Here is a 13,433-nt window from a genome sequence, read left to right as displayed (position 1 = left end):
ATATAAAAATGCTTAATTATATTTTGTCTTCATTGTTCAGAAGGCAAATAGGAAAAGGAACACAGAAACACATTTAAAGACTCTAAGGACAAGTTTGTGTTTATCCGAAACTGTCACCATTGGCTCAAACTGTTCAGGTCATATTTATGAGCACACAGTATGTACAATAATTTTAAAAGGTTTCTCATGTTCTCCCTGATACATAGAAAATAGTAAATTCCCATACGTTACTAAAAATCAAGATAAAAATCATACATTCCAAACTATGAATCTTTTGTGTTTCTCAGTCACCATTATCATATTAGTTCAAGCCCTTTTCTCTCAAGAATGATAATGAATTCAAGTTGTTTCACTCACCCTTCTGACTGAATCCTATAAGCTGCATTTGCCAGATAAGTATCTAAAAGTATCAAAAAATACGCTCTGTCCATGGAGAATTGTTGTACATATATAGTATTCACTTCAGCTGATCTCACTAATCAAAAAGTAAAATTATTTTACAGAATCTTAAATGATAGCATCTGATATCCATATTTCTATAGTTACCAAATAGGAACTTTTGCCTTCTGATACTAGTCATCAATACAGTGGCCAATATCAAGCAAAATTAGGAATAAATTATGTCAATACCAAAGACTTATTTTGATTCATTAATTTTGATTTTTAACTTTAGCAGCATTAAATTTCTAGAAATATGTTTTATAGGACTTTTGCAAATAAAGATGCTTTTGACCTACTTGCTACTTGATGATCTTTTCTGGAATAGAAGGTAACAGAAATGAGAAATCAAGTACAAGGCAAAATAAATTCCCTATTACTGGAAATTCTGATATACTGCTGTTGCACCAATTTCACCGACAATGTCATTTTAAGGAGTTAATCACAGAGAAACAATTCAGCCCTGTACATTAACGTAGTTCAAGACCAAATTTGTGTTCTCCTTTAAGTGACTTCCTTGTTTCTACCATGAGAGTGCAGCCTGCTTCTCCTATGACTGTGAGTAACACCAGGAAACTGTTTCATTCCTATGAGCCTCCATTTTCCAATCTGATAGAAATGATAGCATCTACCTCAAAAGAAACAATTAGACAGTTTTCATAAATCACTAATCACAATGTGATCCCTTAAGAAGTATTATCTCTTATTACCCTGTTAAACATATAAAAAGCTATAATTTCTGAAATGACTATATTTAATATTTTCAATTATCTAAAATCAAAGCTAGAGTTTAGAAACTTATGTAAATTGTGAAGGGAGGAATAGGAAGCAAGACATTGTAAACATTAATCAGATGAGTAGTTTCCATATCTGATAGAGTACAATGCTATCATTCAGACGACTTTCAATGTTTATGCTTCTTTTCATTACAAAATTTATTTATATCTCAGATATTGTTTACTTTTAACTGGAGCACATAGATTAGGGTAAATGTTTTTTAAAAGATGTATTTTATAAGGAAATTATAACATGCTATTTACCCAGAGAAGGTGGACAAGATATCTTTGATCCTTTTTACTATAAATACATATATTGTGATCTTGACTGTGGGAGAGTGGAGTTCTGCATGAACAGAACGATACAGGGTATTTCAAATAGGTGGGTGACTAAGTGCAAGTCAACGGCAGGAAATTAATAGGAAATTATTTTCACTGGAGGGTGTATACTGACTGATGCCTGTGCATTAACCTGCATTAGTTAATGGAGTGTCACCAAATGAATTATGGAATAAGATAAGTATGGGATAAGTCAAGAGACTGTAAGAAATTCTTATTTACTCTTTGTGACTCAGTATTAAAATTTTGCTGGTGTGAAATCTACTGTGAATAATACATAAGTTACAAAACTTTGGCCCAGAAGGATTAAAATGCACCAAGCTTTTTTGTCATTTATTTGCTTTGCTTTTTTTCTTAAGTCCTAAGGTTTTCATTAAGAAAAAGTTAAATAAGATCAAGAAATAGGATCTCTCTCCCTTTCTTTCCCTCCCTTCAATCTCTCTCTCTTTCTTCCTAAAAGATTAAAGCACTGTTCCCTACTACAAATGAGTAAATTAAAAACAAAGTGACAGAATTCATAAATTAATAAAGAACACATATTAATATGTTCACTTCATATTTGTTAAGAGGAGGTTTTAGGTATATAATTGAATACTAAGCTTATCAGAAATATCTGATAACAGGTCTTATTGGTTCCTGTGCAGTATATATGCATTATGTTTCTTTTTATTTTCCCTAATAAAAATATGTGAATTTAAAATACTGAGCCTTAATTTACTTTTTTTTTCTTAATTTACTTTTTGTTTTATTAAAATCTTCTCTAGATATATTGTGATAAATTTGTTATAACTTTTACTATCTAAGGTAGAATATTTTATTAACACCCAACATTATTTATTGAACTTTGAGAGAATCACAAACCACCTTTAAGAAACTAACAAAAGCCATTTCCAGAAAAGACACATACATTTAAATACACACAGAGACACATACAGAGACATACATATTTTGCTACATTATCAAGGGGCTCTTATATATCTTGAAACTCATCCTTTCAAATTAGGGCCACAAATAAAGAAATCCTGATCAAAGGCTATTTTAACCTAAGGCCACATAGTATTCATGCTTTTGAGAGTTTCCAGTGCTTTGAATCAAAAGACATAGTGTCCTCTCCAAACTCTACTCCTCATTTAACCTTAGTTGCCTAATTTATAAAATAAAAAGAAGTGGTATCAAAGGTCTCTTCTAACATAAAATTATCTGGGTCTAGGCAGATGAGGAAACAGTGGAAACAGTGTCAGACTTTATTTTGGGGGCTCCAAAATCACTGCAGATGATGATTGCAGCCATGAAATTAGAAGACGCTTGCTCCTTGGAAGGAAAGTTATGACCAACCTAGATAGCATATTAAAAAGCAGTGATTTTGGAGCCCAAGAAAATAAAGTCTGTCACTGTTTCCATTGTTTAAAAAAATAAAAATAAAAAAATAAAAAGCAGAGACATTACTTTGCCAACAAAGGTCCGTCTAGTCAAGGCTATGGTTCTTCCATTGGTCATGTATGGATGTGAGAGTTGGACTGTGAAGAAAGCTGAGCACCAAAGAATTGATGCTTTTGAACTGTGGTGTTGGAGAAGACTCTTGAGAGTCCCTTGGACTGCAAGGAAATCCAACCAGTCCATCCTAAAGCAGACCAGTCCTGGGTGTTCATTGGAAGGACTGATGCTAAAGCTGAAACTCCAATGCTTTGGCCACTTCATGCGAAGAGTTGACTCATTGGAAAAGACTCTGATGCTGGGAGGGATTGGGGGCAGGAGGAGAAGGGGACGACAGAGGATGAGATGGCTGGATGGCATCACCAACTCGATAGACATGAGTTTGGGTAAACTCCGAGAGCTGGTGATGGACAGGGAGGCCTGGTGTGCTGCAATTCATGGAGTCGCAAAGAGTCGAACACAACTGAGCGACTGAACTGAACTGAACTGAGGCAAAGAATAAGTTCCTTTAAGAAAAATAATACTGTTTGCAAGTTACAAAAAGAAAATCAGTTACAAATATGAAGGTTTTCATTTTCCTATAGCTTTTTAACAAAAGGAATCTTGAATAGAAAATGCATGTTCTATCTGAATTGTGTTGACATACATGGCTTTATAGATTTTTGTGGAAAAGAAAAGGTGAGTTAGTTCACAAGTCATATTTACATATGATGATATAAATTATGTTTTGCATATTTTCTATATCTTTTCCAAGGGTGGTTTAATAATATTAAGTAATTAATTGAAATAGAAATGTACTACTAAATCAAACATTTAGAGAAAAAAAAATTCAGTTTTACAAGTGATACTATCATTTACAATAAGTGACAATGTTTAGAAGGAATTGATTGTCACTGACTATTCATACTGAACCAGCTTACACACTGACAAAGGAAAAATATGTACTCTACACCAACAAGGAGAAGGAAATGGCAACCCACTCCAGTATTCTTGCCTGGGAAATCTCATGGACAGAGGAACCTGGCAGCCTACAGTCCACGTGGTTGCAAGAGTCGACACAACTGAGCGACTAAAGCAAACCAATCATACATCAGCAAACATACTTTGGCTAAGCTGTCTTAACTTTGAAGTTTAAAAAGTAAAGAGAGAACATATTCCTATGTGAAAACATCTTAATACCCATATTTTCCATCACTAACTTCAAATGCAAGTTTTTCAACATAAAGTCACAAATAGAATCTAAAGCTCTGTCTCCAAAAAAGAGGGGAAAACTATAGCAGCAAGGAAAACTAGAGAGGATGTAATAACACTTCTAAAGTGTCAAGGAAGGGATGTATTCTACTTGCAAAAATGTCAAGGAAATTCCATGACGTATAGAACATCGGAGGCCATACTGAAGGGAGGGTTGACTATAAATTCCCATCCTATAAGAGAATATCTTGCTCAGAATTAGGTGGAACATACGACCACAGAATCTGGCATGTGAAACATCAGGAGGCATAGCCAGAGTCAAGGGTGAGCAGTGAGCTTGTGGGAAAGCTATCAATCCCAGACTTTTTATAAAATATTTTCAAATCAAGATATCATGTTTAAAGGGGTGAACAGAAACTTTTAGAGATGATAGATATATTCAAGGCATAGATTGTGACGATGGTTTCACAGATTTTTACTTAGTTTCAAATTTATCACATTGTATACATTAAATATGTGCACCTTTTTGGATGCCAAGCATACTTCAGTAAAGTGGTTAAATTAATGAAAGAAAATCCCTAGGATGACTGAGGAATATGGAAACTATTCTCTGTTAGCCTACAAAAATTATCAAATTCTGTTTTAAGATTAAGCCTCTATGCCCATAATGTAAGCTAACTGGATGAAATGATGTGACTTCACTGTATTAACAAAAGTCATTTGATATGGAACATACAGCACACATTTTATAGACACAGAATACAGTTTAGTAAACCAACTACAATCTCAGAATCTATAATAATTAACCATGAGTAATATTAAGTTTAATTATCAAAGACAATTTGTATGGTAAATTATGTTTTAAATGGATTTAAGTATACTAAGAATAAACTTAAATTTGAACAACTTTTAGAATGAAATGAAACTGTTAGTCACTCAGTCGTGTCTGACTTGGTGACCCCATGGACTTGTAGCCTGCAAAGTTCTTCTGTCCATGGAATTCTCCAGGCAAAAATACTGAAGTGGGTTGCCATTTCCTCCTCCAGGGGATCTTCCTGACCCAGGGATCAAACCCAGGTCTTCTGCATCACAGGCGGATTCTTTACTGTCTGAACAACATGATAACCCTTAGAATAAACTATTCTCACACAAATGCAAAATTCTAAAGTTCACATTATTGCTTCTAGTATTAAGATATTCCATTAGTTAATTGCTGCTGTATGTGAAAACATGTATTTGTTTTAAAATTTTTATACACTGTAGCTTCTCACTAATTCAAACTGACTCTTCTCTCAACTGCTTCCCACCTCTGTGATATAATTTTCAATTTGTTGTATAAATATAGTTGATTTTAATATTAATTTAAATAGATGATATTTTATGGCTATGACATTCACCATTTCCAATTAAGAGTGATAACAGACAAATTAGGAGAGGCTGCAAAACTAAAATAAAGAGATTCTAAGAAAGCTGTGGTACATATACACAATGGAATATTCAGTTCAGTTCAGTTGCTCAGTCATGTCCGACTCTATGTGACCCCATGAATTGCAGCACACCAAGCCTCCCTGTCTATCACCAACTCCTGGAGTTCACTCAAAATCACGTCCATCAAGTCAGTGATGCCATCCAGCCATCTCATCCTCTGTCGTCCCCTCTTCCTCCTGCCCCCAATCCCTCCCAGCATTAGAGTCTTTTCCAACGAGTCAACTCTTCGCATGAGGTGGCCAAAGTACTGGAATTACATTAAAAAGAATACATTTGAGTCCGTTCTAATGAGGTAGATGAAACTGGAGCTTATTATACAGAGTGAAGTAAGTCAGAAAGAAAAACATCAATACAGCATATTAATGCATATATATGGAATTTAGAAATATGGTAATGATGACCCTATATGAGAGACAGCAAAAGAGACACAGATGTATAGAACAGTCTTTTGGGCTCTGTGGGAGAGGGCGAGGGTGGGATGATTTGAGAGAATAGCATTGAAACATGTATATTATCATATGTGAAACAGATCCCCAGTCCAGGTTTGATGCATGAGACAGGGTGCTCGGGGCTGGTGCACTGGGATGACCTTGAGGGATGGGATGGTGGGAGAGGTGGGAGGGGGGTTTCAGGATGGGGAACTGATGCACACCGATGGCTGATTCATGTCAATATATGGCAAAACCCACTACAATATTGTAAAGTAATTAGCCTCCAATTAAAATAAATAAACTTAAAAAAATAAAACAATAAAAAGATTCTGTCATAGCCTTTTTCCTAGCTTACACATACCATAAAGACATGTTTGTCATTAGCAATAGAGGCACCACAATTTCAAACTCTGGCAAACATGCCAAACATCAACAATAAATACATTAGTTACCTGTATCAGTTGCAACCAACTTAAATTTTGGACTGATAATCTCACTGTTTCCTCAAGTAGCTAATTTTCTAAAATACTACACTGCAAGTAACATAATTCTAAATTTTCCAGCCTCTGTGCCTCTACGCCTGTTAAATTTAAACCAAGATTCACATCAATCTAAGTGAAAGCTTTCAAAGCAAATTTTGTGCTTGCTTAGTTGCTCAGTTATTTCCTACTCTTTGCAACCCCTGGACTGTATGTAGCCCATCAGATTCCTTAATCCATGGGATTTTTCAGGCAAGAATAATGGAGTGAGTTGCCACTTCCTTCTCCAGGGGATATTCCCAACCGAGTGCTCGAACATGTGTCTCCTGAATATCAGACAGATTCTTTACCCACTGAGCCATCAGATAAGCTCCAAATCAAACTTTCCTTTTGCCAAATTGGAGATTGAGAAAATTTTCACATCCTTCTCTTTAATGATGCATAAATGAAAACAAGTTACCATAACTACAAAAAATATGTGGATCCACAGACAGAAGAAGCAAGAAGAACCACAATCCTGCAGTGGCCAGAACTAAAATCATATCACAGAAAGTTAACCAAGATGAAAAAGCACAGGGTTTTGTGCCAGATAAAGGGGCAAGATAAAATCTCAGAAAACCAACCAAATGAAGTAGAGTTAGACAACCTTCCAGAAAAAGAATTCAGAATAATGATAGTGAAGATAATCCAGGATCTCCAGGAAAAAAAAAAAAAAAAGGAGGCAAAGATTAAGATGCAAGAAATGTTTACCAAAGACCTAGAAGAACTAAAGAATAAATAAACAGAGATGAGCAATATACTAGAAGGAATCAAAAGCAAAATAACTCAGGCAGAAGAATGGATAAGTGACCTGGAGGACAGAATAGTGGAAATCACTGTTGCAAAACAAAAATAGAAAAAAGGATTTAAAAAATGAAGACAGACTAAGAGACCTCTGGTACAACATTAATGCACCAATATTTGCATTATAACAGTTTCAAAAGGAGAAGAGGAAGAGAAAGGATCCAAGAAAATATTTGATCCAAGGGAACATTTCATACAAAGATGGGCACAATAAAGAACAAAAATGGTATGGACCCAACAGTAGCAGAAGATATTAAGAAGAGGTGGCAACAATACACAGAAGAACTATACAAAAAAAGATCTTCATGACCCAGATAACCACAATCATTCACCTAGAACCAGACATCCTGGAATGTGAAGTCAAGAAAGCCTTAGGAAGAATCACTAGGAACAAAGTTAGTGGAGGTGATGGAATTCCAATTTAGCTATTTCAAATCCTAAAAGATGATGCTGTGAAAGTGCTATACTCAATATGCCAGTAAATTTGGAAAACTCAGCAGTGGCCACAGCACTGACTTTCTTTGCCAATCCCAAAGAAAGGCAATACCAAAGAATGTTCAAACTACTGCACAGTTGCACTCATCTCACACACTAGGAAAGTAATGCTCAAAGTTCTCCAAACCAGGCTTCAACAGTACGTGAACCATGAAATCCTAGATGTTCAAGCTGGATTTAGAAAAGGCAGAGGAACAAGAGATCAAATTGCCAACATATGTTGGATCATCAAAATACCAAGTGTTCAAGAAAAATATCTACTTCTGCTTTATTCTCTATCCCAAATCCTTTGACTGTGTGGATCACAACAAACTGTGGAAAATTCTTAAAGATATGGGAATACCAGACCACCTGACCTGCCTCCTGAGAAATCTGTATACAGGTCAAGAAGCAACAGTTAGAACTAGACAACAAACTGATTCCAAACCGGGAAAGGAGTACATCAAGGCTGTATATTGTCACCTTGCTTATTTACCTTATATGCAGGGTACATCATGAAAAATGCTGGGCTGGATGAAGCACAAGGTGGAATCAAGACTGTCAGGAGAAATATCAGTAAACTCATATATGCAGATGACTCTACCCTTATGGCACAAAGTGAAGAAGAACTAAAGAGCCCCTTGATAAAAGTGAAAGAAGAGAGTGAAAAAGTTGGCTTAAAGCTCAACATTCAGAAAACTAAGATTATGGCATCTAGTCCCATCACTTCATAGCAAATAGAGGAGGAAACAGTATAAACAGTGGCTGACTGTATTTTCTTGGGTCCAAAATCACTGCAGTTGGTGACTATAGCCTTGAAATTAAGACGCTTGCTCCTTGGAAGAAAAGTTATGACCAACCTAGACAGCATATTCAAAAGCAGAGACATTACTTTGCCAACAAAGGTCTATCTAGTCAAAGCTATGGTTTTTCCAGTAGTCATGTATGGATGTGAGAGTTGAACTATAAAGACAGCTGAGCACCGAAGAATTGATGCTTTTGAACTGTGGTGTTGGAGAAGACTCTTGAGAGTCCCTTGGACTGCAAGGAGATCCAACCAGTCCATTCTAAAGGAAATCAGTCCTGATTATTCATTGGAAGGACTGATGCTGAACTCAAATACTTTGGCTACCTGATGCGAAGAACTGACTCATTTGAAAAGACCCTGATGCTGGGAAAGACTGAAGGCCAGAGGAGAAGGGAATGAAAGAGGATGAGTTGGTTGGATGGCATCACCGACTTGATGAACATGAGTTTAAGTAAGCTCCGGAAGTTGGTGATGGACAGGGAAGTCTGGCGTGCTGCAGTCCATGGGGTCACAAAGAATTGGACATGTCTGAGTGACTGAACTGAACAGAACAGCTGAAAACTTCCCCAATATGAGAAAGAAAATAGTCAACCATGCCCAGGAAGTACAGAGAGTCCCCAGCAGTATAAACCCAAGGAAGAACACACCAAGACACATGGTAATCGGAATGATGAAAATCAAAGGCATAAAATATTGAAAGAAACAAGGCGAAAATGACAAATAATATACAAGAGAACTCCAATCATCTTATCACCTGATTTTTCCACAGAAACTCTACAAGCCAGAAGGGAATGGCATAGTATTTTTAAAGTGATGAAAGGGAAGAATCTATAACCAAGAATACTCTACCTCACAAGACTCTCGTTCAAATTTGATGAATAAATCAAAAGCTTTCCAGATAAACATAAGAAGAGTCAGCACCACCAAACCAGCCTTACAACAAATACTAAAGGGATTTCTTTAGCCAGGAAACACAAGAGAAGGGAAAGACTTATACAAAATAAACCCCAAACAATTAAGAAAATAGTAAAAGATCATACATAATTACCTTAACTGTAAATGGATTTAATGGACTGACAAAGACCAAGATTAGCTGAGTGGGTGAGAACATGTGCATGTATGCACTTCTACTTCCCACACCACTCTGCTTAACCCTCCAAATTGTACGTAATTATTTTATATTGTTAGGTTAATCATGTTTCCATTATGCCTTACAATCATAATTATATTTTATTTTTGTCTGACTGTGGACTGTGAAAACTGATAAATATCTTTTACTATTGTGATTATGTAACTATTATTCACTTAATACCACTGTATCATGATTGGTCAACAGAAAACAATAGACTTCTACATCACTAAAGCTACCATTTAATAAAAAAACATGTAGTCACTTTAAAAATCTAGATACATAACAAAATTATCCTGGAATTTTTTGAAAACTATAAATGTTCATATATTGCTATTCTCCTTTAAAAAAAAAAAATGTGGTTCCAAATAAAAGCCCATACTATGATAAGTCTGTCCCTCTGAAGTAAACATTGGAAAAGAGGAGAAAGAAAAAAAATATATATATATATATTTTTTAAATGTGTATTTAGTATTTTCACCAAGATTCAAGACAACATAGTATCTGTGAAATTAGGCCAACAGTTATGGTAAGAGAATAAATTGAGATCAGTAAAGATAGTATGAAGATGAAAAACTAAGAGCTAATTTTAAAATTGTATTAGAGCTAATAAGCAGAATATTGAAGGCTCAAGAAAATAAAATTGATCAAGCACAAATACATTCTCAAAACACAAAATAAACAAAATATTAAAAATGAAAAATGAAGAGCAGATCCAATCTGCTGATAATAGAAATCGCAAAGGAGAAAGCAGATAATTGAAAGTTGACGAGTCTGGATGTTCAGCCCAAGAGGCTGTACCAGGAATAGAGCTGTGCACAAGAAAAGGTATAACGTATCTTAAGATTCATTTCAGTAGAACCAAAATCTGCATCTCATATTAAGGTGGTTACAGAAGGTAGAGGAGGATTCAGACTTTCACAACTGAACAGGTATCAGGAAAGAACCAAATCCAAATTAGAGCTGTCAAAAACTAAGAGATCGCCTTGGGAACTACACAGTGAGTTACTGTTGCTGGGAAATGTGAATCTTTCAACAATTTCTGTGGATGAGTATGTGATCAGCTAGACAGCTGAGAGTGCTGAGACAGTTTGATTAGATTAAAAAGAAACAGCACTAAAGATTTACGAGGGAAGAAAAAAAAAGCTTCTGAACTAAACAAACTTCTGAAAAGTCCCTTAGTACCAGGCAAAATTGTGGAGATAAAGCAAAACAAAGATGTATTCTACAAACATTATAAACATTTAAAAATCTCAGTGAAACTGAGAATTGGGGGAGGAGGGATATAAATAATAAACAGACTCAAAAATAATCAGCAATCCACAGGCAGAATTCTTGTACTTCCTCCTCTCCTCCTTTCTTTCTTTCTTTCATCCTCTGCCTGGCTGCATCTCAGCCCTGTCTCTCTGCTATATTAGCTCTGTTTAAGGCCTTCCGACTGATTAAGCTATATTCACTCAGAGTATTATTAACATCTCCCATACTTAAAGTCAATCCTACTTACTTAGGCAGCTGATTTGATCATTTAATTATATCTGCAAAATCCCTTCACAACAACACACTTTGTTTAGTGCTTGATTGAATAACAGGACCATAACCAGGCCAAGAAGACACATCAAAAAGTCAACTGGACAGCATAACAGAAAATACAACTTTCCACCTTTTTACCTACTGTATAGCACAAGGAACTCTGCTCACTGTTAAGTGGCAGCCTGGAGGTGGGGAGGAGTTTGGGGCAGAATGGATACATGTAGTATGGCTGAGTAGCTATGCTGTACACCTGAAACTTTCACAACATTGTTAATCGGCTATATTCTAATATAGAATTAAAAATTTAAAAAGAAAAAAAGACTTTCCACCTTTTTCCTTTTAGCCCTCAACCTCCTTTTCCAACTAAAGGAGAAATCGGAATCAGTGGCTAGTGAGCTGAGGTAAGTAGAATTGAGGACCCACAAGACAAGGTTTTGAGAAGCTGACTGACTACATGTCAAACAACCCATCACCTTTGAACCTCAAGCAGTACAAATTTGTTGGAAGTTCCTGGTTTTTATTATTACATTAGACAGGTCACATTAACTACTAAAATTAGACCACTTCTGTGACTGAAAGTCATCATAAAATCTATAAGTGGGAGTAATTTGAAAATGCTAGGACCCTACCAAAGATTTTATCTGTGATTAATAAAAAACTAGGCCACTAAGCAGAGTTACAAAGAAAGAGTAAAGAAGAAATGGAGTTGTTTCTTCTTGAACACCTTGAGATTTCTTTTGTTAAATTATAATAATCTACTTCTATGCTTAATCTTCTATGCTAGATCCCTTCATCAACTTCAGAGTAATATATCCAACTTCTTCAATGTTTATAACTAGAGGTCCAATAATTATCATGGTGCTGCTAAGTCACTTCAGTTGTGTTCGACTCTGTGCGACTCCATAGATGGCAGCCCACCAGGCTCCCCCGTCCCTGGGATTCTCCAGGCAAGAACATTGGAGTGGGTTTCCATTTCCTTCTTCAATGCATGAAAGTGAAAAGTGAAAGTGAAGTCGCTCAGTCATGTCTGACTCCCAGCGACCCCATGGACTGCAGCCCACCAGGCTCCTCCATCCATGGGATTTTCTAGACAAAAATACTGGAGTGGGTCGCCATTGCCTTCTCCAAATAATTCTCATACCTGAAACTAAATCCTTGATTATACTCCTAAATCTGGTGCATTCTAATCCCTCCACTTCTCAGGAAATGACGTGAACCTCATCAGGCTTCTCAGTACAAACACTGTTAGCTTATCCTTTTGTACCTTATTCTCTCAAAATCCAAATATAATACACAAGATTTCAAAAAAATTTTCTAAACCCAACTCTTACCAGCATGTATTTCATTCCCCTTAGTATTATTCTCCATCAACTCTAACCAAAAATATGATAATCACTTTCTAATAGCTGTTCTGTTTTCCTTGCCCTCTATAAATCAATTTTAAACTTGGTAGAGCTCAGTATTTAAAACAGATCACAAAATCGAACAGACACCAAAGAAAGCAAGATTATCGAAACAGAAGGTAAGGGGAAAAAATGAACATGTAAAACAGAAATAATGACATTAAATGGATCCAAGGGATAGTAATCAAAATAGTAGACATGTGATAAATACTGAGGATACTATAATAGAACGGGAAAAAAATCCTATATTTCAAAAAAATTTCTGAAATAAAGACTTGGAACTAAACATCAAATACACACACTGTGTACCTGGAAAAACTTACAAATAACAGTCAGTATCAAGATATATTCTAGTAAAATTACAGAATGTTAATGATAAATAGAAAAAAATACTATAGGTTTTTAGCCATTAAGGCCAATTCACATATATGAGAAATAAAATCAGACGAACATCAGATTTTTTGAAACACAAAACTTTATCATGGAAAAATGAATCAGCATATTTACGGTACTCAAGGAACAGAAAGTGTACATCAACATTTTACATTCAGCCAAACTGACATCTTCACACAAACCCCACAAATAATCATTAAATTTAAAAGCAACATTTTACATCCAGCCAAACTGACATCTTCACACAAACCCCACAAATAATCATTAAATTTAAAAG

This window comes from Oryx dammah, unplaced genomic scaffold, assembly GCF_014754425.2.
Source record: "Oryx dammah isolate SB20612 unplaced genomic scaffold, SCBI_Odam_1.1 HiC_scaffold_4, whole genome shotgun sequence".
Lineage (NCBI taxonomy): Eukaryota > Metazoa > Chordata > Mammalia > Artiodactyla > Bovidae > Oryx > Oryx dammah.
The sequence above is the reverse complement of the archived record's forward strand: the minus strand, read 5'-3'. Positions refer to the sequence as shown.